Source organism: Crinia signifera, chromosome 6 (assembly GCF_055691185.1).
Source record: "Crinia signifera chromosome 6, ASM5569118v1, whole genome shotgun sequence".
NCBI classification, from domain to species: Eukaryota; Metazoa; Chordata; class Amphibia; order Anura; family Myobatrachidae; genus Crinia; species Crinia signifera.
In genome coordinates this window covers 214,931,307-214,955,931 of record NC_139222.1, presented here as the reverse complement: position 1 = coordinate 214,955,931, position 24,625 = coordinate 214,931,307, and the positions used below count along the sequence as shown (strand labels likewise).

The following is a 24,625-nucleotide window of genomic DNA, read 5'->3' as shown; positions in this document are numbered from 1 at the left end:
CGGGTATCGCCTGCCTAGTGAAGTGGAATCTAGATGTGATTTGGTACCAGGGACACAATACTTCCATAAACCGTCTAAATCCCACTTCACTGATGGGGGACACTGGACGCACCAACATAGCTGTCAAGGCCAAAAATGCAGGGTGAGAGAGGCAGTGGCAGACTCCCGAAATAATGCAGGGTGAGAGCGACAGTGCAAAAAAAGAGAAAAAAGTGTGGGCAGCGCTGATTTGATGGTATTATGTGCAAGACTATGCATAAAATAAAAATAAGATTGGTTACATCTATCACAAAAGATTTAATAATGCTTCTAAAACCATATAGCCAGAAAGTATACAGACTATAAAAACAATGACAACAATGGTGTTAGAAAAGTAAAATCAACATCTCACCAAACCAAACCATTTGATTGGGTTTGACCCAGGAAGTCCCAAACGTCCAAATTGATAGACACTGATGTCTCCCACTTAGCGGTGGGGAAATTCCAAACGTCCAATTGGAGCTGTGGTTGTGTCCCCAAACGTGCAATATGGAGGGAGGACAAGATGTTAGTCTTAAGAGTGGCCCAAGATGGCACGAATCACCAACTCCTACCGCCTGATGGATTGAGCGGGATGCTGTCCTCGACCTCTACTATAGTTGCAGGGTTTGCAACCCAATTGGAAAATGGAGAGGGGGGGGGGGGGGACAAGGGGGGTGGTGGTGGTATTCCGGGTGGTGTTGGGTGGGTCTGTAATCCCAAGGTTTTTCTTCTGTGGATGATGGTTAGGCAAGGTGAGGCAGAAATCCTGACCGGTTTCGCTGCTCCAGGCAGCTTTATCAAAGGATGTCTGACACATGGTGTATTCTGGCTTATATACCCTATCACATGGGTCATGTGACCAATTCAATTAGATCAACCAATCTATAGTAACATAAAAAAAACACAACACTGGGGTAGGAGGCAAATAGTACTGTAAACATAAACATTTATAATTGTTAAATCGCTATTTAATATGGCACAAAAAGCGGTCAAAAGAGTGATTTATAAAACCACAGGATAAGTGTGTTCATATGACACTTCCTGTGTATTCAGTGGTGGTCATGGTAACCGGACCCAGGGCACTGTCATTGGATGGGACCCGATTATCTTCCGGGTCATTCTAAAGTCTGTAGGGCACAGACAGTGGGCGGATGACGTCAGCGGCACTTCCGGGTCACAAGTGTAACTGGCGTCCAGGGCTGGTTAATACATAGTGGGCGTGTATTTCCGGACAGCGAAGACGAAAGCTGTACTTCCATTCACAGGCCCGGTGGTTGTCATGGGAACGCGTGTAGTTCCTGATCTGTGTATTTAGTATGGGCATATGCGCATCGGATCTATATTGCATGGCGCATTCCCCTAGCTGGTAGGGGAGACTCAGACGGACCTTCTAAGAATAAATTTAGATTTTTGTTGTTTGTGTAAGTGGGCTTAAGTTTTTCTCCACTTCGTTCTGGTTGCCTAGCAAACATAATGCCTAACCTTAATAGATGTAGCTAAAGTTTACTGACCCCTAGTGGTAGAATAGTAAATAGTGGGGGAAGGAAACATCAATGAAAAAACACATTAGATTTTCTACATGCAAATATTTAGATAAAACTACATGGCGCAAATGGAAAGGCATATAGGATATATATTATTTATATATAGAATAGAGAAAGGGACCAACTATAGAAAAATTTAACAATGATAGAGAAATTTGGAGTAATAATGCTGAGTAGAGATCAGAGGAATCTCCAAAGAAATTCTCATATACATATGAAGGGATTAGTCTGGACTGATAAGGGAACCCAAAGGTCCTAAGGGATGGGTACATTCAGGTAAAAGAGTTCAAATAACTGAATTCAGTTCCACCATTTCATTAAGACCCTCTGGGTGGACAGAATTCAGTAGATGCATCCAAAATACCTCTTGTCTGCATAATCTACTGAACCTGTCTCCCCCTCTATTTGAATTTTTAATATGTTCTAATCCAATGATTTCCAAGCTTTGTGGGTCTGCATTATGCTTTTCAAAAAAATGTCTGGATACACTGTGGGCTGTTAGACAGTTTTTAATATTGCGGCGATGTTCTAAAAATCTAATGCGGAGCTTTCTAGTCGTGCGGCCCACATACTTCAGTCCGCATTCGCATGTTAATACATAAATGACATAAGTGGTATTACAGTTGATAAAATTTCTGATGGGTTGCGCTTTATTCTCCATCATTATTTGGGTTGTTTTTGTATTTTTGATATGTGTACATGTAATACATCTTGAACCACTACATCTGTAGAATCCTGCCAGTTCGGAGGGTAACCAAGAGGTCAGAGGTGAGGGGGTGGTGTTGGTAGCCAAGAAACTAGGAGCCAAAATACTTTTGAGGGAGCGGTTCTTTTTTTAAAACAAAATTAGGTTTATTTGGTAGTATACTTGTTAGTAATGGGTCCTGCTGTAATATATTGTAATTTTTTCGGATTATGTTTTTGACTTCCGAATACTGACTATTAAATGTGCTTATATAGGCCATTTTCCTATTTTCAGTATTTCCGTCTGAATTTACATCTTTAGTTTTTTTCTTTTTTGAGCAGAGAAGGAAATCTCGGTCCAGACTGACAACCTCTTCGAATGCCTTCGTGACTAGGGCATCCGGGTAGCCTCTGTTTTTGAAAGAGGTCATCATCTGGTCCGCTTGGGACTCAAAATCGGAAAGTGAGGAGCAATTCCTTCTAATGCGGATTAGTTGGCCCTTGGGGATGCTTTTCTTCCAAGGGAGATGGTGTCCGCTCTGGAAGTGAAGATAGGCCTGGCCTCCCACATCTTTTATATAGTTTTTTTGTGGTGATCCTATTATCTTTTATGTGGAGGGCCACATCCAGGAAGGAGACTTCTGTGGGGTGAAAAGTGTGTGTGAACTGTAAATTATATAGGTTAGTGTTAAGTGACTGAACAAAATCAAGTGCTGACTGTGCATCCCCATCCCAAATCATAAAAAAGATCATCTATGTACCGCCCATACAGGACCAGACTCGCGCCACAGCCGCCACCCCATATGGGGTGGTCCTCCACCTCCCCCATATAGAGGTTGGCATAGCTGGGCGCGAATCTGGTCCCCATAGCGATACCCATCACCTGTAAGTAGTGGGTGTTCTGAAATAAGAAGTAATTGTGTTCTAAAATAAAAGTGATGCAGTTGAGAAGAAATAGTTTGAGCTCCACCCCCAGGTCACCATCATTGTCTAATCGTCTCTCTATAACTCGACGTCCCAGGCCATGTGGGATGTTGGAATACAGGCCTGTGACGTCGAGAGTGAGGAAGTTGTACGTGTCCATCCACACAATCCCCTGTATAAGTTTTAGAAAGGATGAGGTGTCCTTGATGTGTGACCTGAGGGTGGAGACTCTGGGTTGGAGAAATGAATCAACAAAAAATAAAAGGTTCGAAGTCAAAGAATTAATACCTGAAATAATAGGTCTCCCAGGGGGTGATATAAGTGTTTTGTGTACTTTAGGCAGGTGATAATAAATGGGCACCACTGGGTGTTCTGGAAAAAAGAAATTTAAACTCCTCCCTGGATATGGTCCCCTCCACAACTGCCAAATTCAATAGCTCAAATAGTTGTGCTTTGAATAGGTTGGTGGGGTCCCCCTGCATTTTGGTGTAGAAACTGGTATCCAGTTGCCTCAGGGCCTCACAGATGTAGTCCTGCCTATCTTGAATGACAAGGCTTCCGCCCTTGTCTGCTTCTTTAATAATAATCCCCTTGTCCTCAACCAGACTTTTTAGGGCTTTTTTCTCCTGTCTAGTGAGGTTGGACTTGTGTCCTTTTTTCCGAATATTATCGGTTTTGGCACACATGGTTTTAAATTTGGACAGGGTTGTCTTATAGAAGCTCTCTATATTCGGGCCTTTTGATCGTATTGGGAAGAAATCAGATCTCTGTTTAAAACTACTGTGGTTAATGTTATAGATCATTTGTGGATGTTCTGTAGTTTGATCTAGCTCTTCATTGGTGTTTTCCTGCTGCAACTCTTTTAGCATTTCTACATATGGTTGGTCTCCTGAATCCAGGAGGATGGGTTCTAGTGGTTCCTCTGTTTTACATAGTGATTTCTTAGCGAAGTACCTCTGTCGGCATAAGGTTCTCACAAGAGAGCGACAGTGGCAGACTCCCAGAATTAATGCAGGGTGAGAGCTGCAGTGGCAGACTCCCAAATTAATGCAGGATGAGAGCAGCGACCAGCCGTGGAGCAGTGGGCGATTGGTGCAGCAATCAATTACTCTAATTAGTGGAATGCAACAGTTTACATTTAAAGACAAGTCCACTTATCACTGTCAAGAACGCAAACAGTTGTATGCATTGAAAAGACAAGTCCCACATAAGAATGACTCAGCAGTAGGATTAATGAATGGTGATGCAAGATGGAATTGTCCTTGGGCCCTCCCATTCACCCTTATGCTTCGAAAATAGGACATGCACACGTTAACAAACCAAACATTTCAGCAACAGCGCCTACAAAACTGTGGCTGAAATGATTGGTTTGTTTGGGCCCCCATACAAAAAAATAATATCTCCCTGTATAAACTGGCTCTACAGCGACAATATGTCATCGTCACCCTCCTCCTCCTCTGATTCGTCGCCCCCTTTAGCTGTTGTGAAACTACACATCCCAGCATGCCTTGCCATTGTTTTAGCATTCCCTAACAGCAAAAATGTGGAAAGGCATGATGGGAATTGTAGTTTCACAACAGCTGGAGGGCCATAGTTTGGACATGCCTGATTACACCATTCACTGTTCTGAATACCTGGAGAACAGACCTTTACAAGCCCAAGGTGACATAAATTGTCAAGCACTACTTTAGAATGTAAGATCTCATGAGTAGGACCCTCTCTCCCCATGTGCTTCTCTTAAGGTGCATACACACAGATAGATTTGGCAAAAGATCTGAGCGTTCCCGACCAATCAAAATGACCAATCCCTCAAATCGATCCATGTGTATGAACGATATCAATGCTGATGCGCATACCAATCGGTCGTTGATAGAGGTCTGTGGTCTTTCATAAATGCAGAAAGATCAGAGACCAATCTTTTGCAGTTTGTACCAATCGTTTCATGTGTATGCACGATGAACGATTTGGTAAAGCTGACTGGCTCCCATTCTCCTCCACCATTGTAAAAGATCAATCGTTCATGTGTAATCGTTTGTACAATCGTTCACTATTTGACACCAAATCATTTGTCCAGGAGTTCTGGTGAAATTGTTAATGAGATTGGATCATTTGCTAAATCTTTCCTTGTGTAGGCACCTTTAGAATCATACTTACCTCTCATCCACACTCATTACTCGCTCCCATTCCCGATTGCAGGACTTTCTTTGGGCTGCACCCACTCTGTGGAATGCTCTCCCATGCACAATAAGACTCTCCTCCAATCTCCAAACCTACAAGCGTTCCTTGAAAACTCACCACTTCAGGCAAGCTTATCAAATTCTAGAACCAGCCACTTAACCTTCATATACCGTTCCAATTTAATCACATCCCCACTGTACAGGCCACACATATCCATTTGCTTTCTTTTTTTAAATTTCCATCCTCCTGACCCCTGACCAAACTGCTGGGTCACCCTAAAATACAGCACACCAGGAACCTTTGGATTCTGGTGGACTTTATGCAATAAAGAATATCTATCGTCAGAGGCAGAACTCTGGGAGGCAATGGAGTCATCTGCCGCCGGGCTCCTGCTCTCAAGGGGGCACCTCTCAACCACAGCCAGTTGAAATCCATTAATTGAAAGCCATCAAATACACTTCTGTGGCTGAGTTCTCAAATATCGCTGTAATATATATATATATATATATTTTATAACAGACTATATATATTTTGAATAATGTTTTTGGGGGGGGGCACCAATATTCATCTTGCCTCCGGGCAGCTGGGACGAACTTCCGCCACTGCCTATCGTTGTGTATCAATGCCTATTTCCCTATAAATTGTAAGCTTGCGAGCAGGGCCCTCATACCTTTGACTGTCTGAAAATACCCAGTTTGTTGTATCACTGTCTCCGTAAAGCACAACGGAATATGCTGCGCTATATAAGAAACTATTAATAAAATAAATTATCTACCCTCTTGGAATGGCTGGGAGGTTCCCAATTTTTTTATTTACCATGTATATGTCCTAAATTTACTGAAGAATCCTTGTGGCACCAGATAAATAAAGTATATTAATAATAACTCCAAAAAAATAAACAAGTTACGAAAACTGGGAAGGGGAAGAGTGCAAAGCCTTAATACAATAGTGGATTTGGGCTGATTTCAACGTAAAGTGCCATTCAATTGGATGAAAAGTGGCAAATTGCATGTTTTTTTTTACCTCCGGATACGATGTCCAGTTCCGTATGCATCGGATAGGATCAGGAAAGCATACGGCCTGTACTATAGATAGCCCAGGCTGGGATTGCATGTGATATATCATATGCAAAAGGTCAGAATATGATATATCGCATGTGATTCAACTACAGGGTCACTTAACAGGGTATTGCATGCGATACTAGCATGTTATACCTTGCACAAGTGTATGGGGGCCTTACGTACTGTTGCTTATCTCTCTACTCTAGAAGTGGCTTTGTCCAGAAGCAGCTTCCTGAACTGTATACAGGCTTCAGATACATCTTAATAAAACCACCTTGTGCTGATCTGGGAAGGGACCTGCAATATCAACTATACATTGAGATATTATGAGAGTTTGAGATACATCAAACAAAGCATCAGGCAAGGTAAACAGTCATTTCCTGAATTAGACTGGAAAATCCTATGCGTGGGCTGAAGAGGTGTGTAACGCAGAGAGCTAATGGAGAAGCTGCATTGGAGGGAGCGAGTTACAATGCTCCTGCATCATAGTATTTCAGGATTCTTGCCCCCCAGAGAGAATAAACAGTCTTCTGATGGGTAGTGTTCTTGTGCAGCTGTGCAGGAGTATATCACTATGACAGGATGTGCCCTTTGCCTGGCTTATTCTGGACACACATCACTTCTATAATCTGTTTCCTTTTCCTCTCCTAACTTCCTCTCCAGTCGAGCATAGCTTCCTATGAATCAGTGTGATGCCGCAGTCTAGTCACAAATCCATCCATTTACATACTGTCACAAATACACAAAGACATTGTTACATTTTCTCATCTGAACAATATCCTTATTTATTAGTCAGAACTTTATTACAACTATGCATACCTCCCAACTTTGATGGAGGAGCAGGTGGGACAACGCTTATGTGCGCCGAAGGCGCGGCGGAATTTTCGGGGGCGTGGCCTATACTCGCGGCTCTCCTGCGAGGCCACGCCCCCATTTTGCCGCTATGGGGGCATGACCCAGAGGCTCTGTGAGCCTCTAGCCATGCCCCCAGCCCCCTGGCTGCGGGAATAGACGCTGTGCGCATGCGCACAGCGTTTATTCCCCGCTGCTTAGCAGCCGACAGGGGGGACTCCCAACAGCCCCCCACACCGCGGGACACTGCCGGCCGCGGGAGGGACAGCGGGACAGGCCCTGATAATCTGGACTGTCCCGCTGAAATCGGGACTGTTGGGAGGTATGACTATGCATGATAGATATACTGGATATTCATATAGCTTTTTGTACATGATCAGCATTTCTATAACCAGGGACTATAAACCTTATGCCAAACGCAAAGTTGCCTACCTTCCTGCATTCTGCAGGAGACTCCCTGAAATAGCAGCAATATCCCTCATTAGTCTAGCAATCTCCTTCATTAGTCTAGCAATCTCCCTCATGTCACCTAACCCACATTTCACTTTTTGGGGAAAAAAGGAATCGGCACCGATTCCCAGCACTTTACCAAGTATAGTATATCTTACTAACTGTTTGGGGCTCATCTTCATTTGGCTATAAGTTATTTTAAAAGATCCCTTTTAGATGTAGCAGTACACACCCACACTTCATATATGGAACTAGACACACCTTTTGGGTGGAGCATGACACGCCCCCTAAGTGGGGCGCTGTGCAAAATTCTACTACCAGCTATAATCTCCCTGAAACCAGTTTTCAAAAGTAGACAAGTATGCAAACGTAGGTGCTGGGACCCTCACTGAAGTCTATAACTACACAGAAGAAGTCCCATGTGGTGTAAGTATGTAAGTTCACAGGTACGATGACCAAAGAATAAATAATGAACCCCTTATCCTAGGACTGTATGCTCTTTATCCCAAGCAGATACAATAATTGTGTAACCCTCAACCACACATAGGACCTTATTCTGATTGACTCTCAAGACTGCAAAATCTGATAAGAGTGCCGGCCGCCGCCCCCTCGCACACGCGACCCCCTGCACACCTGCGAACAGATGATTTACATAATCATCCATTCGCAGGCGGGGAGAAATCATTCCATGGCTGGCGACCATTGAATGATTTCTCCAGCGCTCGCAGTTCAGAGACACCTATATGGTGTCTCTAAACTGTGGGCGCCCTGTGCGAGGACAGGGCAGGCAGCTGACATCCGCAGATGTCAGCTGCCCGCCCCCCGCACCCGCGTCACATTAGCATGAGAACAGCCATGAAGTGCTGGGCATTTCCATATGCTAATGGAACGGTGTAGGGTGCGTGCACCCGGCGAAGAGAATGTTCGCCGTGAGTACACGCACCCTGCATCTGCACAGAAATGTGTCAGATGCACACCATCAGTCCTCCATGTGAACGCCTTTGACGCATGGAGGACTGAAGCAATCAGAATAAGGTCCATAGTACAGATGTGATCTTTGCAGAATGCTTCAGTATGTATCAGGGTTGCCGACTTTTGTTATCTCCTCTCAGAGAGAAGCCCGGAGAGGAGACTTTCAGCAAAAGTTCAGGGGTGGGGCCTGAGCATGATGTCATTAAGCCCCACCCCCACATTGGAAAATGATCCGGTTGTCTATCTCCACGGAGGGGGCGGGGCTAAATGACCCGATTTTCGGGACCCTCCCGGCCATTCTGGGATGGTAGGCAACCCTGGTATGTATGCATGCCTTAAAAAGGGGGCTTGCCTCGACGGAGACAGACGGACAAAACAAGACCTGGGTGGTGTATTGTCTCTTTATTTGTTACTCATAATATCACATTTACTTTCTGCAATATATGTTGTACTTTCTTCTATGTACATTTTTTTATAAAAATGTTTGAAAAAAAGAAAGAAAAAAAAAGGGGGCTTGCCGGAAGACGAGTGCATGGCATTTGCACCCACGATCCCATAGGATTGCAAGGTGTGAATGGAGCCGCAGCGTGGCATACTACGTCAGGCATGTTTACTGAAATTTGCATTTTGCAGTGCGCTGCAAAGCGACAACAGAAGAGGACATATCCGCATAGTCAGCCATTTAATTGGGCTAAACCAGGGGTGGCCACCCTGTGGCTCGCGAGCCGCATGCGGCTCTTCATTTTGTGATGTGCAGCTCGGGCTGTCGGGCAGCCATCACAATGATAGCAGCGCCGCCGGTATCTGGGACGTGGCTGCATATGTATGTAGTGAACAGGCCGGCTCCCGGCGCATGCGCTGTCGCGCTTCGACACCATTTACAGGCTACTGCCTTATAGATAAGGCATCTCCGGCTCCTAGCCTCCTTTTCCAGATCTGCCTGCCATCCTGAGCCCTCCTGGTCAGTCCCTTCTCCCCCTAATCTCCAGGTCCCTGGTAAGCAGGACACTTTTTTTGATGTGTATTTATATATAACCTTCTTTTACACACACATATATATATATATATACACTCCAAAAGAAATGATGGCACTCGAGAGGCAAATTATAATGCAAATCAGAAGCATATATTGTCAAGCTTTCGGGGACTTAAACCCCTTCTTCAGGACAAACACCTACAGTTTGTCCTGAAGAAGGGGTTTAAGTCCCCGAAAGCTTGACAATATATGCTTCTGATTTGCATTATAATTTGCCTCTCGAGTGCCATCATTTCTTTTGGAGTGTATGTATCAGCCTTCTTTGGGCACCGGGGACCGTTGTCTATTACGCTGAGTGCCGGCAGACTTGGACAATATATATATATATATATATATATATATATATGACCAGGGGGGGAAAGCAGCACTCCAGGCGTCTTGGTAATAAAACACACTTTTAGGCCATCCTTACGGACAACGTTTCATTGCTTTTTAATAAGCAATTTCTTCAGGTCATGGCATCAACAATAACAGAGAATATGTCCTACCTTATATCACCCTGGTGTGGATCAGCGTCTTCCGGAAGCGGGACCGCACGCCCGGCCGGTCGGCGCTGTGTGATGATGTCACTTACGTGTACGTCCTAATTGTGCTCCCGTCACCATAACAACCAGGATGCAGAAGGGCGCAGCGTTCCGTGCGCTGCTATAACAATAATAACTTTAGAATATATGTGTCTTGTATGTGCGGCATTTTCTATCCTGTACCTTCTCTGCTAAAGATATCCTACTTTAATTCATGGTTACAATATGCCAATTGTGCGGTGTGCTGTAGCATTGGTTATGCTATTCTCTCTGTCTTTTTTACACTATGGTATGTATGGTTTCCCCCTTTTCTTATCTGCTAAATACTCTGACCTTTTTGAGAGTATGCGATCTGTATGAATGAAGTTTTCCTTACTACCACCTTCTCTGCTAAATATATCCCACTGCTTCTATTAGGCTGATCGCTATGCATATAGTTGCCCATGATTATTGTGTCCAGCAGCACTATTGACGGCAACTTTGGTTTTCATTATTGTTATAGCAGCGCACGGAACGCTGCGCCCTTCTGCATCCTGGTTGTTATGGTGACGGGAGCACAATTAGGACGTACACGTAAGTGACGTCATCACACAGCGCCGACCGGCCGGGCGTGCGGTCCCTCTTCCGGAAGACGCTGATCCACACCAGGGTGATATAAGGTAGGACATATTCTCTGTTATTGTTGATGCCATGACCTGAAGAAATTGCTTATTAAAAAGCAATGAAACGTTGTCCGTAAGGATGGCCTAAAAGTGTGTTTTATTACCAAGACGCCTGGAGTGCTGCTTTCCCCCCCTGGTCCTTTATTTCTACTATTGGAGCTGGCACCCGCTACTAATTTATTTGGACTTAGATTTTTTTTGCTGGCAAGTAGTCATTTAAGTAGTCATTTAAACTTGTAAAATATCTAAAGAGTGTTTAGAAGTCATCGCTACTAAACCTAATGCCACACAAGGTCATTCTCCTACAAACATGCTAATGTCGTGAACGCAAAAAAAGAAACATGGCCTTGTGCCAGCTAAGCCACAATCCATTTAAAAATGGGGCGTGGCCTTTCAGGATCTTGACCATGCCCATTTTTGCATGGAATCAGCTCTTAGTCTTACCATACCAAATGTTTTGGCTCTTTGCCTCAGATTGGTTGGCCGCCCCTGGGATAAACCAATATTCACTCTATTATACCCCTTTTAGACATACTACCCGGGATTTTGGCCAGGTTTACCTGGGATTTGCAACCCAGGTCACTCCCAGGATTTTAGTAACAGACCCCCCTTTCACACAAGTCAGGCTTTTCATGCATTTCAGTGTTTCATCATTAAAATGGGACACATTGCTGGCTCACAAGAATGATCTGTGAGCCTGTGATTTTAGATTGGATTTCCTCTTCTCCACGCACATGTAACAGCTCCCAGACCGCCTCTTCCTTCCAATGATGTGCCATGCCACCTCACTTCCCACAGGACTCTGCACTCTGTTGCTGCAAAGGGAGCAAAGGAGCAACATGCAGCCACTGCCTCTGCAAGCGCCTCCGCACATGTGCCTGCCTCAGCCGTCTTCTGATGAGGTCATCAGCTGCAGCCGAGGAAGACGCCTTGTCTTCCTCGGCTGAAGCTGATGACCTCATCAGAAGACGCCTCGCCAGCAAAAAAAAAACACAACATCACATGTTTAAAACTGAAAAACCCGGGTAATACCATTCAGACATAAGCCTGGTATTATACCCGGGAGTAAAATACCAGGAAAAACCCTGGTCAATTGCAGGTGCTCAGTATCCGGGAGTGAAATCCCGGGTATACGCTTTCAGACATACGCTAGTCCCGGGTTTGGGTGCGTTTATGTGAAAAAACCTGGGATTTTCACGTATGTCTGAAAGGGGATTAATTAAGCTAGTGATATCACTAAGGAATGAGGCAGAAATTTCCTCAAGCCTCAGTGATGTAACTTGTTTTTGCAGAATTTAGATGCTGCATTATTCTTCTTCTTATAGATCTCTCTTCTGCATTTCATACTGTTAACCACTCTCCTCTCATACAGACACCACAATCCCTAATGGACCCCACACACGGAACAATTTTCAGGCATTTTCTGAGGGATTTTACTAAATCCCTCAGAAAATGCCTGAAACCGCATGTAAATCGCTGTGTGTGTAGTCCACACAATGATTTACATGCGCGCCCCCGCCCCCTCTGCACAAGATTCAGAACAGCCCCGTCTGTAAATTCAGTGACAGTCGCTGATATTCTCCTGCTCATCTCCCACATGTGTGGGGCAGCAATGAGCAGGTCCATCTGAGCGACTGTCACTGAAGACGCCACCAAGAAGAAGCCCACCTGTCACCGCCCCGTTGAAGCCACTGCCGCCCGGAAGCCTGAAGATGCTGCCAAGAAGCTCTACTGTCACTGCCCGCCTGAAGCCGCTGCCGTGAGATGCGAGTCCCGACGCGATCAGATCGCATCGGGACTCACATCGCACGGCATGCTAGAGGGGCACAATTTACACTATATAGTGCAGATCTGCACTATATAGTGTTGCCTGCCCTCTCTATCTGGCTGCAGATTTGCGCTCACACGGGAGCGCGCATCGGCAGCGCATTGGGCTCACAAGCCCTAAAAAGCATGCGATTTGCATGCGATATGGGTTCCGATGTTCACTATATCGGGAACATCGGAAGCCAAATCTTATCGTCTGTACACACTATAAGAGCTGATGGCTGTGGACACTAGGCCCTCTTCTCATTTGGCATCCAGGGCATCACAGAGAGGTTAGGAGCCTGTTAGGGAAAGGTGACTGGGAACAGGTACAACGCAGCATGTCATGTGGCATCATCTCTTGTAGGGACTCATGGTTGTGGCGTTTGCGCATTACATGTCCTGCAGTTCTTACACATAATGGCTCTACAAAACAAAATGCCATCCTGTTATCCCATATTACCTTTGCGCATGCAGGGCCTATAAAGCGCCCGGTACTTTATCTGTTTAAAAAGAATAGTTTCAGCATGATTTCCAAATTTTTAAGGATCAGAGCTATGTATGAAGCTATGTCATGGATAACTCCTGCGGTCATTTACGATGTGATGTGCAATGCCACATTGTAATGATCCTATTTGTAAGTTTCCAGATCTTCAATGTGAGGTAGCCTTCTTCTTTTGGGAAGAGGGTCTAGACCACAAAAAGGGTTCCATTTGCGCAGCAACACTGAAAGGACAAAACCATTCAATTGCAAATACTATGTATTTGTATTAGACATCACAAGCTAAATCTTGGTCTCGTCAGCTGGTTTTTGCAACCGCTGTCCAGGCTGTGGACCCATGATAAATTGCAACGTTAATTTTATAAGAAATGTGATAAAGATTGTCAATTATCCCAAGCATACTGCATTTATTGATTGATAGGCCCACCAGGAGGAATGGCCCTGTGCAGGCAGACACAGCACAGAGCAGGGGCACACTGGGCAGCTTAAAAAAAAAAAACAGAAAAGTGTCTCGATACAGATGCCTATTACTGCCGGCCTCCCGATAAATTGCAGCCTGCCCTGAGGTAAACACTGAATGCTGAGTCCCTGAGAAAAACAGGTTCCCAAACCTCAGGCATCTTTCCTTGTACTTAGCTTACCAAACCACCAGAATACTTTCAACACTACTTTGTTAGACTCAAGAGTATGGAGCCACATCACTAGTATAAGACACATACAGATCCTCCCCCAAACCCAAAGGACTCTGGCTTATGTTTCCTAGATCTATTTATAGCTATATTTACATTATGAGATCAAAGAGAAGGCATCTTCTAAATGTGACTTTTTTTATATGTAAGCTGTGTAAACAGACATAATTGCACTGTGGAGCTCTTTTCACCAGAATAAGTGACTGGGAAGGTTAAGTTGAAAGGGACAATAAGTGGTTAGCTCAGGGGAGGGCTGGCAATGCTGGGCCTGTAGTGTAGCAGACTATCATCGCACACAAACAGTTTTCAGTTCCTCAAGCCCTGGTAACCATACTTAACCATATAACTGTAACTGCTGACATTGGCCAGTAGCGTCCACCCTACAGCCAAATACTTTCTCTATACTGCACACGGTCGCCAAACCTTTGAAAATTCTTTTCACTGATCCTATCTATTTAGTATTTGCTAACAATCAGAAGTTTTACTTACGGTACACATTACTGAAATTCTGGAAATATACATCTAAAAGTGAAATAAGGTAAACATGTTAATCACAATTGATCCGTAATGACAGAAAGAATTATATATAAATCCTACTCTCACTGAGGACCAGATGCACCAAGCTTCAAAAAGTTATACAATGGAGAGTGATAAACAACCAGCCAATCAGCTCCTACCTGCCATGTCACAGTCTGTGTTTGAAAAAAATGTCAGGCATGAGCTGATTGGTTGGTTGGTTGTTTATCTCTCTCCATTTTATCACATTTTGAAGCTAAGTGCATCTGGCCCTGAGTCTCTCAGTGCTCTGCCCACCAAATGTAAAGACAAAAGTAGCATGGAAGGGTTGCGGGGCATTGGGCGGTCCTCCTACTCCCGTCCTTTGCCAGATATCCACTATTTTTGCTGCAGATTAATGCCATATACGAGCAGTTTTATGAAATTCATGTTAGTAGCAGAAATCAGCTGTGTTTCCATAGCAAGCAAGTCACATAAAATGCAGCAATACTGTTTTCTATTTTGCGCTGTATGTGTCCCAGAAATAACTAAAACGGATTAAACCGGACCTCCCTGCTCGCAGCCACAAATATCTGGTTAGTTGTTGGAGGCTGCACCACATTTCAGCTGCATGCATCTCTAAAGCTAAGAAGAAGCTGTTTGTAGCTTTATACTTTTATCTCAAGCATTTTACACATCTTCAATGAACAGCAACAGTGCCCCCTACAGGTTAGAAGCAGTGCAATGTGGATTAAATGCTGCATCATAACACAGATACATACTAGCATATGACATTTTATAATGTTGAACCATATCACATTCAGTCAATTTCAAGGAACTAGGAAATACCAGGGCAATGGGGAAATATCAATGGTATCTCTAATGGCCAATCAAAACACTAGATTTCGTCTCATAGCCTCTTCCAGTTTATGGCAAACATATATGGCCCTGGACATAGGGTCCATCAGTACAATTGATAGCACAGTGGAACTGACAAGCACCTATGCAGTTCATAAGACACTATGAAACACTCATTAAATCACTGAGTCATGTTTTCACAAACCATTGCCATCTTCATGGGCTTAGATTATTTCCTTACTACTTAGACTGCACTCTCCTTGATGCATGGACCTCTAGGGCCTGATTCATAGCTGCCTACCCTCGTGAATTCTGCAGGAGACTCCCTGAAATAACAGCAATCTCCCTCTCTCCCTCATTAGTCTAGCAATCTCCCTAATTTCACCTAGCCCACATTACACTTAAATTTTTCAGGAGAAAAGGAATGAGAGACAGATACATTTACATTGAATCATCAGCACCATTTCCCAGCTCTTTACCAAGTATAGTAGCTCTTACTAACTGCTTTGGGCTCATCTACATTTGGATATAAGTAATTTTATAAGACTCCTCTCAGATGTAGCAGTACACACCCACGCTTCTAGGGGCCACGTTCACAATCTCTTTTCACAATCTCTCCATATATGGAACAAGACACGCCCTGTGGGAGGAGCATGGCATGCCCCCTCAATGGGGCGCTGTGCAAATTTCTGCTACCAACTATAATCTCCCTGAAACTAGTTTTCGAAAGTAGACAAGTATGGCCTGATTGTAATCTGTTCGGCCCCCAGCGTGTTCACACCGGGGACTGATTTTTGTGCTTCGCGCATGCTCATATTCACATATGAGCCTGTGCAGGGCTGCTGTGCGGGCGCCTTCAGTGACTTGCCTAGTCGCCGGGGTGATTGCACGGGGGGTTGGGAAGGAGGTAGGCAGAGGGCTTAGTTTACAAAATTGGTGGATGCCCCAGGAAACAATGGGCGTCTCTATACGAACGGAGGTGGGCACCTGCCTTACGGGGGCGGGCGGCTGATGTCACAAGACAGTCAGTCGCCCGCTCCGTTCTAGGATTCCACAAGTCTAGGTCCATCAAGACTTGCGAGCATGGTAAAAATCATTTGATGGTTGGCGACCATCGAATGATTTTGTCCCTGCACGCTACCCTGCGAATGGATGTTTATGCAAACGATCCATTTAAAAAATGGTGGGGATGTTTATAGCGGGGGGGGGGGGGCAGCCTTAGAAGGTTCGCTAGGCAGTAACTCAATCAGAATCACTCCCTTAACTCCCAATACATTGCTGCAGCATTGTAACAGCTGACTGTACCATTACTCCCAGCGTTTTTTGCACAAACTACATAAACATATCCCATAAAGCCCCAATTTTTGCGTATTAGTTTTGAATCACACAAATTCTGCTCACTTGTGATTCATTTATTCATAATTAAAAAAAAGCATAGATTATTTGAAGCTAAACCTCGCAGTAATGCAGGACAAATACTAAGATGTTTTCTTTTAGTAAAGTGGTGAAGTGACCATAATACATTCAGGACATCAGAATCAAACGTTTGCCAGTAGACAGTCTCCCCAAAAAAACACTCAGGTTCCTAAAAATGAATGACAGAAATTAATAAATAAATAATACCCCTTTTACACCAGCCTAAATAACCCAGATGTTTGCACAGCATTTCAACCCAGGTAGCGAGCAGGATTGAACACAGGTTGCTGTGCAGTGTAAATGGATAACTTGGGTCATTGCATTCACTGCAATGGAAAAGCCAGTGCTAGGAGATGCTCTTATCTCCCAACACCGAATCCAAAGTTTTCAGCTGCATTCGATCCCGATGCAGGCCCCGCGGCATTGAAAGTGAATATAAAAGTCTGTGCAGGCAAGACTATAGTATACAAATCTGTGTACGTGTGATTCGATACATATTTGATACCAATCGAATCAGGATTGAATAGAAGATGAATCGCACCGCGTGTACACTACTTATGACTGATGCTTAGATTAGATCCATGGTACAGTTTGAAAACTTGGGGGAAGATGTATCAAGCAGTGAAAAGTGTGGAGAAGTGGCCCAGTAGAAAAAGTGCCAATAGCAACCTAGAATTTTACATAATGTGCTACATAACTAACCAGGGCCGGTGCAAGGCACCGGAGCGCCCCAGGCGAGTCGGGCTGGGGGCGCCCCGGTGCCGGGGGGGGGGGGGGGGATGGGGGAGGTACCTGTCGTTCGGCGCTGTCTATTTAAATCTGGTGGCGGAGGCAGCGGGGGTCCCTGCAGTCCATTAAAAATCACGAGCGCTATCCGCCGGGCTATGCGGAAGCGCTTACTGGGCGGGATGTTATAACATCCGCGGCCCCCCTTCGCCGGACATCGCATTTTTAATAACGGCATATGCTATAACATATGCCGTTATTCATGCAAGGGACAGCTCTTGCGGTAAGAGCTGTCCCTTGCGATGCGGTGCCGGCGCTGGACTTCCGGGTCTGTGACCCGGGAGTCCATCTGCGCATGCGCAGACCCCGGCGCCGGCCGCAGGGCACGCTGGGAGGGATCCGTGACGGATCCCTCAAACAGCGCTGCGGTAAGAAGCCCATAGGCTTCTGCAGGGATTCGCCAGCTTTAGCTGGCGATTCCCTCCGCAGCGCTGACACTGCGGAGGCGCCATATAGCATATAGAAATGCGGTAGAAACCCCGAAAACGGGGTTTTTACCGCATTTCTGCTATATAGCATCCCGCCCCTAGTGTGAAAACACTGGCAGCACGCTGATTGGCTGAGATCAGCGTGCGCCGTGCTGCCAGAGTTTTCACACTAGAAGCGCTTCCGCATAGCCCGGCGGATAGCGCTCGTGATTTTTAATGGACTGCAGGGACCCCCGCTGCCTCCGCCCCCAGATTTAAATAGACAGCGCCGTAGGACAGGTACCCGGGCGGCACAAAATGCCGCCCTCCAGTGGCCGGCGCCCTAGGCAAATGCCTAGATTTGCCTAGTGGTGGCGCCAGCCCTGTAACTAACCATATGGATGACATATGAACACAATTTTTTTATAAGGATTTTTATTTTTTCTCAATATGGGCGGGATGTACTAAAGGGAAAATGCGGTAAAACGGGGGTTTTACCGCATTTTCCTATGTACCAATACCCATCCGCCCCGTTTTAGCCAGGCAGGGTATCGCCACCCAGAGCCTATGGGCTTCTATCGCCGCCCGCTGTCCTCCTTTGATCTCCAGGGGGACACTGGCAGCCGCCGGTATGTGACGGAGACCCCCGCAGACCACATCACAGGTATCACGCGGGTCTCCGTCACCGCAACCCGATGCTAGCCGCATATGTTAGTACATATGCGGCAGCATCGCGGCTGTCAAGCGAAGGGCGGCGATGTATATTAATACATATCGCCCTAAGACACTTTGCCATGGATAAAATTCTGATACTATAGTGTGCCTTGATTTAAGAAAAAGTTTGGGAACCACTGCACTTCCTTTCACATGTGATGTATCTCCTGCGACCCAGTCCCTGCCGCTGGGAAAGGGCCCGAGTTGTAGGTCGGACGAGCAGCAGGTCTGAGCTCAGGTACAATGCACACGGGAACGCGCATTGGACCCAAGGGTGACGTCAAACGCCTTCAATTTGGTCCGATTTCTTGTCGGATTGGGTTATAGCGGGCAAAATTAGACTAGTTTATGGGCACCTTAAGGCTTCTCTGCACCCTAGGCAAAACGTCTATCTAGTGCCACCCGCCCAAACCTACACTGCCACAGATTCCCACTTTCCAGCCCCTCATGAGAAAGTATGGAGGTGGCAACTTAGAAGTCCCACAGCTGCCACCTGCATTAAGTACAAGGATGTCTTCTTCATAGACATTATTAATTTGGTGACACACAGACTCCGTGGAGCACCCCCAGATCCCGGCGCCCTAGGCAGCTGCCTAATGGTAAAGCCGGCCCTGCACTTGCCCCATCTAATCTGTCACTTTTGTATCCTTTATCTATCCTTAACCCTATTTGGTCCTTAGTTCTGATGCCTATCCCAAGCATGTTTAAATTACTCTGCTTCTCTGCTATTTTCACCGCTTGAGACCTATCCCTCTGATCTTTTTCATATACATTTATTGTAATAAGCACAGAAATACTGGACACATACTGTACATTATTTGATGATTAAAATACATGTAAAAAAAATAGCAGTAATACTGGAGGGAATTTACAAATCTACCAGGTTGCATGTTTCATCCTAGGAAACAGTACAGGATGTGTGCTTGAAGGAGAGAGCTAAAGGGCTTCTGTGACCTGGCACAAGGCACAAAGCAAAATGTGTGTCCAGCAAGTACTCTATAATATCCCTTTTCCACTGACATAAAAATCTTTGTTTTTTTCACATGAACGTGCACCTATCCGGGATTTTTAACCTGGTTACAAATAGGGTGTTTAGCGGGTAACGAGTGGAAATGTGGTATAAGTCATCATTAACTGGAATTTCCCTTTCCCTAGTTACCTCAGGGTTGCCTACCATCCCGGAATGGCCGGAGGAATGACTCTTAAACAAGAACACAGTATATAACTGCATACTGTGTTATCCCAATTTTAATTTCAAAACTAGAAACCTGACCCTGCTTCGCATGGGTACATCACCTTTATTAGAAAAAAAACGTACCTGTGCAAAGCAGGTGCCAGTCGTTAGTACAGTATATAAGTGGTATGGTGTAAGTGACAGCAGCACTGCTTCCCTTCCTGAAGAGCAGCAGCCAGAGAGCGAGAGTTCGGCCCGCAGCTGTTACCAGGTGTGCTGACATCACCCGCCCGCCCAGTCCCTTATCGAGTCTGGACCTGGATTTGGTTCACTAAAATCATTATTGCTCAGCTCTCCTACTGGATAGGCTGATGGTTTATACATCTAAACCTTGTATGAGAACTGCACTACATGTCAGTGAAAACTGCATAAAATTTTGTCCAACGGTTTTCGAGATTTGCGCAATAAGACAGACAGATGCGCTTTGGGACTTTCTTTTATACTACAGTATGTAAGGATATATTTTTTTTTAAAGTAGAAAATAATCACTCCATTTGATTTTGTGTTTTTGTGCCAGTTGTACAGTTTTATGCATAGACGGTTTGGCTAAAACCTCAAATGAACAAGTTAAAAACACCCCCACACACTAAAGTTTGAAACAATTCGACAAACTGTCCCATGAGTCTACCTGATAGTTCTTTAATGTCTCCCTCCCTACCTATACAATTGTCATGTACATCCCTTGTGCCTCTAGCTCTTACACTTATTTTGTTCAGTAAAAATGAGCCAGGATGCACCAAGTGGTGCAAAATTCCTCACATATTCCCTTTACACGTCAGATTCTGAATACAGTCACAAAAGGGATTGGAGGACATTGTACACACAAATGCACAGTGCCTTGTTGAACAATAAAAATGTTAAATACACAACTAGGTGGAGCATAACCCACTGTCACTCATACTAAAGGCTGCCTAGCAGAAAAGGAATGACCCAACTATCTAGAGATAGCATGGAACGTTCTTATGAAAGCAGACATTTTGTATATATACCCCCTGAGGGAGGCTCTGAACTGAATGCTGATTGCAGGTGACCAGATCCTGACATTTAGCAGAAGTCAAAGGTGAAGGGGGTGGAAGATAGAGCAATGCAAGAGGTCATCTGAGGCCTAAGGTATTGTGAGGACAAAGTGCTGGCAGTTAGGTGTATTTATCATGGTTTATGTATAATTCCCAATTTACCTCATGAATATTACCAGCAAGGTTTGGAAACACAATGACCGGATATAATACTGCAACCTATTAATAGACCAGTATTTATTATCCTTTTTTTATATATATATATATATATATATATATATGGCGACACAATAAATCTGCACCGCCCAGTTACAGAGAATCTAAACAAATAAGCAAAACAAGAAATCAGTGAATAATATTATCAGACAATATAGAACAAGTACAGGGTACATAAACATAGCTGCATCAGCAAACAAAGAAAAAGCTTAGGGTGGCAGGAAACTGAGGTATTAGAATCTTCTGATGGGAGTATGGAGTAGTAGACAGCTAAAATAAGATTGAAAGCACATGAGGGAAGAGGGCCCTGCTCGTGAAAGCTTACATTTACATACATAGCACCAATTATATAGCTGTGACTGTGGGTGGCATGTATCTACTATTATTTACATGAAAATACCACCTGTCCTCTTGCTCCTGCATACCAGTATAGGGACACTTACCGGAGGGGATAACTATTTGAATAAGAGCAGATTTTCGCTTTTCTGTCTGCATGTCCTATTCATCAGCCTGGGCAGGTGTGAATGTCAGTGGGAGATGCATTCTGATTGGTGGATAGCTCCAGCCATCCATCAGCAAGCATGTTGACAGTCATTCCCTCTCTGGATGCAGACTGGGAAGCAGGTAAGGAATGCTGCCTGACTGCTCTGATTGTGTCATTCACAATCGGAATGGCTGAGCAGCATTCTGTACCTGCTTCTTCAGAGGCATCAGCCTGGGGGGGGGGGGGGGGGCAGAAAATCTACCCCTGGCCCAGCCCACCCCTGCTTGAAGGCCCCTAGAATCATGGGGTCCTGAGCATTTGCCCAGTATGCCAGTACGTTAAGACGGGTCTGGGGGACAGAGGGAGAATCCCACAGGTCCCTCTCTGAGGAATTATGCTTAAATAACCCCATACAATTCTGTAGGAAATGCCATCTATAGATGGCGTTCCTTATCATGGAGCGTGCCTGAAAGTTTAAGCTTCCATAACGTGCTGGCATATCGCAGCCCCATAGCCTTCTATGGGAACTGGTTGGCTGTGGTGTCACTGAGGGTATCTCTCATGTATGCAGCACACCTGGTTAATAACTAACTAGTGTCATTTTGTACTGTGGCACAAAAAACGAAGCACATGGGGAGAAACCCTTGCAAAGAGGATTAGAACATAGAGACTCCACAGAGATTGGGCCCTGCTCACATTTACACCAAGGTCCCCAGCGCTCTCAGCTATTAATGCTAAACATTGTGCTGCCCAGAAGAGCTACTATTCATTTTCAATAAGCACTTAAAGCTTTTACATAAATATTTAGAAATGGAAAGTGTTTGTGATCACATTTGTAATTGTGGGAGAGAGGGAGATTGTCCTGTGTACAGCGTGCTTCCTGTCAGCACACTGCAGTCAGCCACCCGTCAACTGGAAATGACATAACAGAGATCAAAGGTAAAATATCTCACATTCTGACAAGGTATGGGAACCTTTATACATGCATATATCTGTGATTGCTATTAGTAACTTCTTAATATAAAAGTCATATTGTAGCTCAGGGGTACTGTTCCAGTGCAATTCAGTTATAAAAAAAAACGCCCATTAATGAAAAGTGGACGTACAAAGGATGAATCCAATACTCCAGCCAGCCAGTCAGGGTGGTTGAGCAAGAAAATCTAGATGTAAACTAAAATATTTACCTAAAAAAACAAACTACTAAGCCATTGTGTTGTTTGTTTTTTTGTTATGAAAAGGAGACTGAAACGAGTTGTGCGACTTGTAAAAGACATACTGAATTTTGCAAGCATTTGTAGAGAAGGGAATATAGACAACTTAGACTTTAGCACCAATAAACTTAGTGTTTGTTAAATTAAAGCTTTTTATTATGCTAAACTCCAAAATCTAATGCATGAGACATCTGCCTCAGGATGTCTCATTTTGACACATCCCTATTTCGGATCCACTTACATATTGCTTACCATGAAGGTGCTGGAAGCACACAGAAGGATGACAACATTTATTACGATAAGCCATAAATGCACAACAGTAGTAGGGGTATAACTGGTCAGACAGGGCAAGTTCCGGCCTGGTTGTATGCTTGCATCCTAGGCTAGGACACCCCAGTTGGCGAGGTTCACCCCTATGCTTCCATCTGTTCAAAACACATACTGTCGTTTAGATGGGAGTTTCCATGGCTTTCAACTCAAAGATAAATCAAAATATTCAATTATTTCAAATTGTCCTACTTTTACTGGAATCTTGGAATTTATTTTGCTGCACTGAAGGTACTAGAGGTGTCATTTGTGTGTTAACCCTGCATCCACATTACAGATAGAATTACAGATAGCCGGCTCTACATGCATTGTGAAACCTTTTCTACATCCTGATTAGGAGAAATATCCCTGGGGGAATGCAGAAGGTTGCAAATCTGTCATTTCCTACCTCTTGAAATAAAAGACATTTCTGTCACCTTATGTCCCATTTCCACTGTAATCTTTTGGATTGTAAGCTCCTATGAGCAAGACATCTTATTTCCTTGGTTGTATGTTCATGTGCTTGTATTTACATTTGGAATATAATTCTTTCACAGAGCTGTGATATATGTTGGTGATTTATGGAGGAATGGTTCTAATAAAACTGCTGCTGTTGTCATGCTCATTGTCAACCCTAAATCCACGAATACATTTACATATATCATTCACATTAGTGTATTAAGACAGGATTATTTCTTCCTGTGTTCGGTGCAAACTGCATTACGCCAGTCGTCAAAGTCTTAGAAACAGAACCGCACCACATAAAATATTGACATTATATATATATATATATATATATATATATACACACACACACATATACATATACACATACACACACACACACACACACACACACTCTAAGTAGATAAGAAGACTACAGATTCGACCAATGAATTTACATAGTATCTGTGAAGCAACTAGGAGGACTCTGGATTGAAAAACTTGCATACAGTATAATCCTTCCTTGTGTTCAGAATGATGTGACACACACGGGGTTAATAGCAGCTTGGGCAGAGACCAGACACTGGGAGCAGCTCAGTATGTGAGTAAGATGCAGAGGAGGTGTAGAGAGACCCAGAGAAGGGGGGTTCCATTCAGCCAATAACTACAAGCCTCTAATCACCTCTCCCACGTGTGTTTGACAGCCTGGAGATGCTTGTCAGCCATTGGCCCATTTTACAGCCTATCAGAGCATGCTAAACTGCATCTTCGGCCTGTGATTTGCTGCGGATTTCCCTTTTGTTCTGCCTGACAGTGTATTGTTAACTGTTCTCTGTGGGGAGTGATCTGGGTTCATCCAAGAAATGCAGGCAGTCACATTTCTAATGGAATACAACCAGCAATGGGCGCAGGATTGAAAGCTCTTCTGGCCAGATACAGCTTCAACGGGTTTGTCTGCATTTATACCAGTGCACATTTGTTGCATACAGGAAACTATAAAGATATGGAGAGCATTGTTACAATATTTAATGATAATCAACTATAACATAATATAGATTTCATTGGAAGATTTCAGAGTACCTTTTGAGACTTCAGGGTCACCTAATAAGTGATGGTGTTTCCCAGAACCTGGT

The 24,625-nt window shown here is 44.4% G+C and overlaps 1 long non-coding RNA gene across 1 annotated transcript in view; it reads right to left on the bottom strand.

Moving 5' to 3' along the window:
- Positions 1–701: 701 nt before the first annotated feature.
- LOC146007207 (uncharacterized) overlaps positions 702–24,625 on the bottom strand; it is a 42,344-nt gene continuing 18,420 nt past the window's right edge. Inside the window, exon 3 of the long non-coding RNA XR_014444280.1 lies at positions 702–903. This is a non-coding gene — a long non-coding RNA (uncharacterized LOC146007207). The remainder of the gene's footprint in view (positions 904–24,625) is intronic.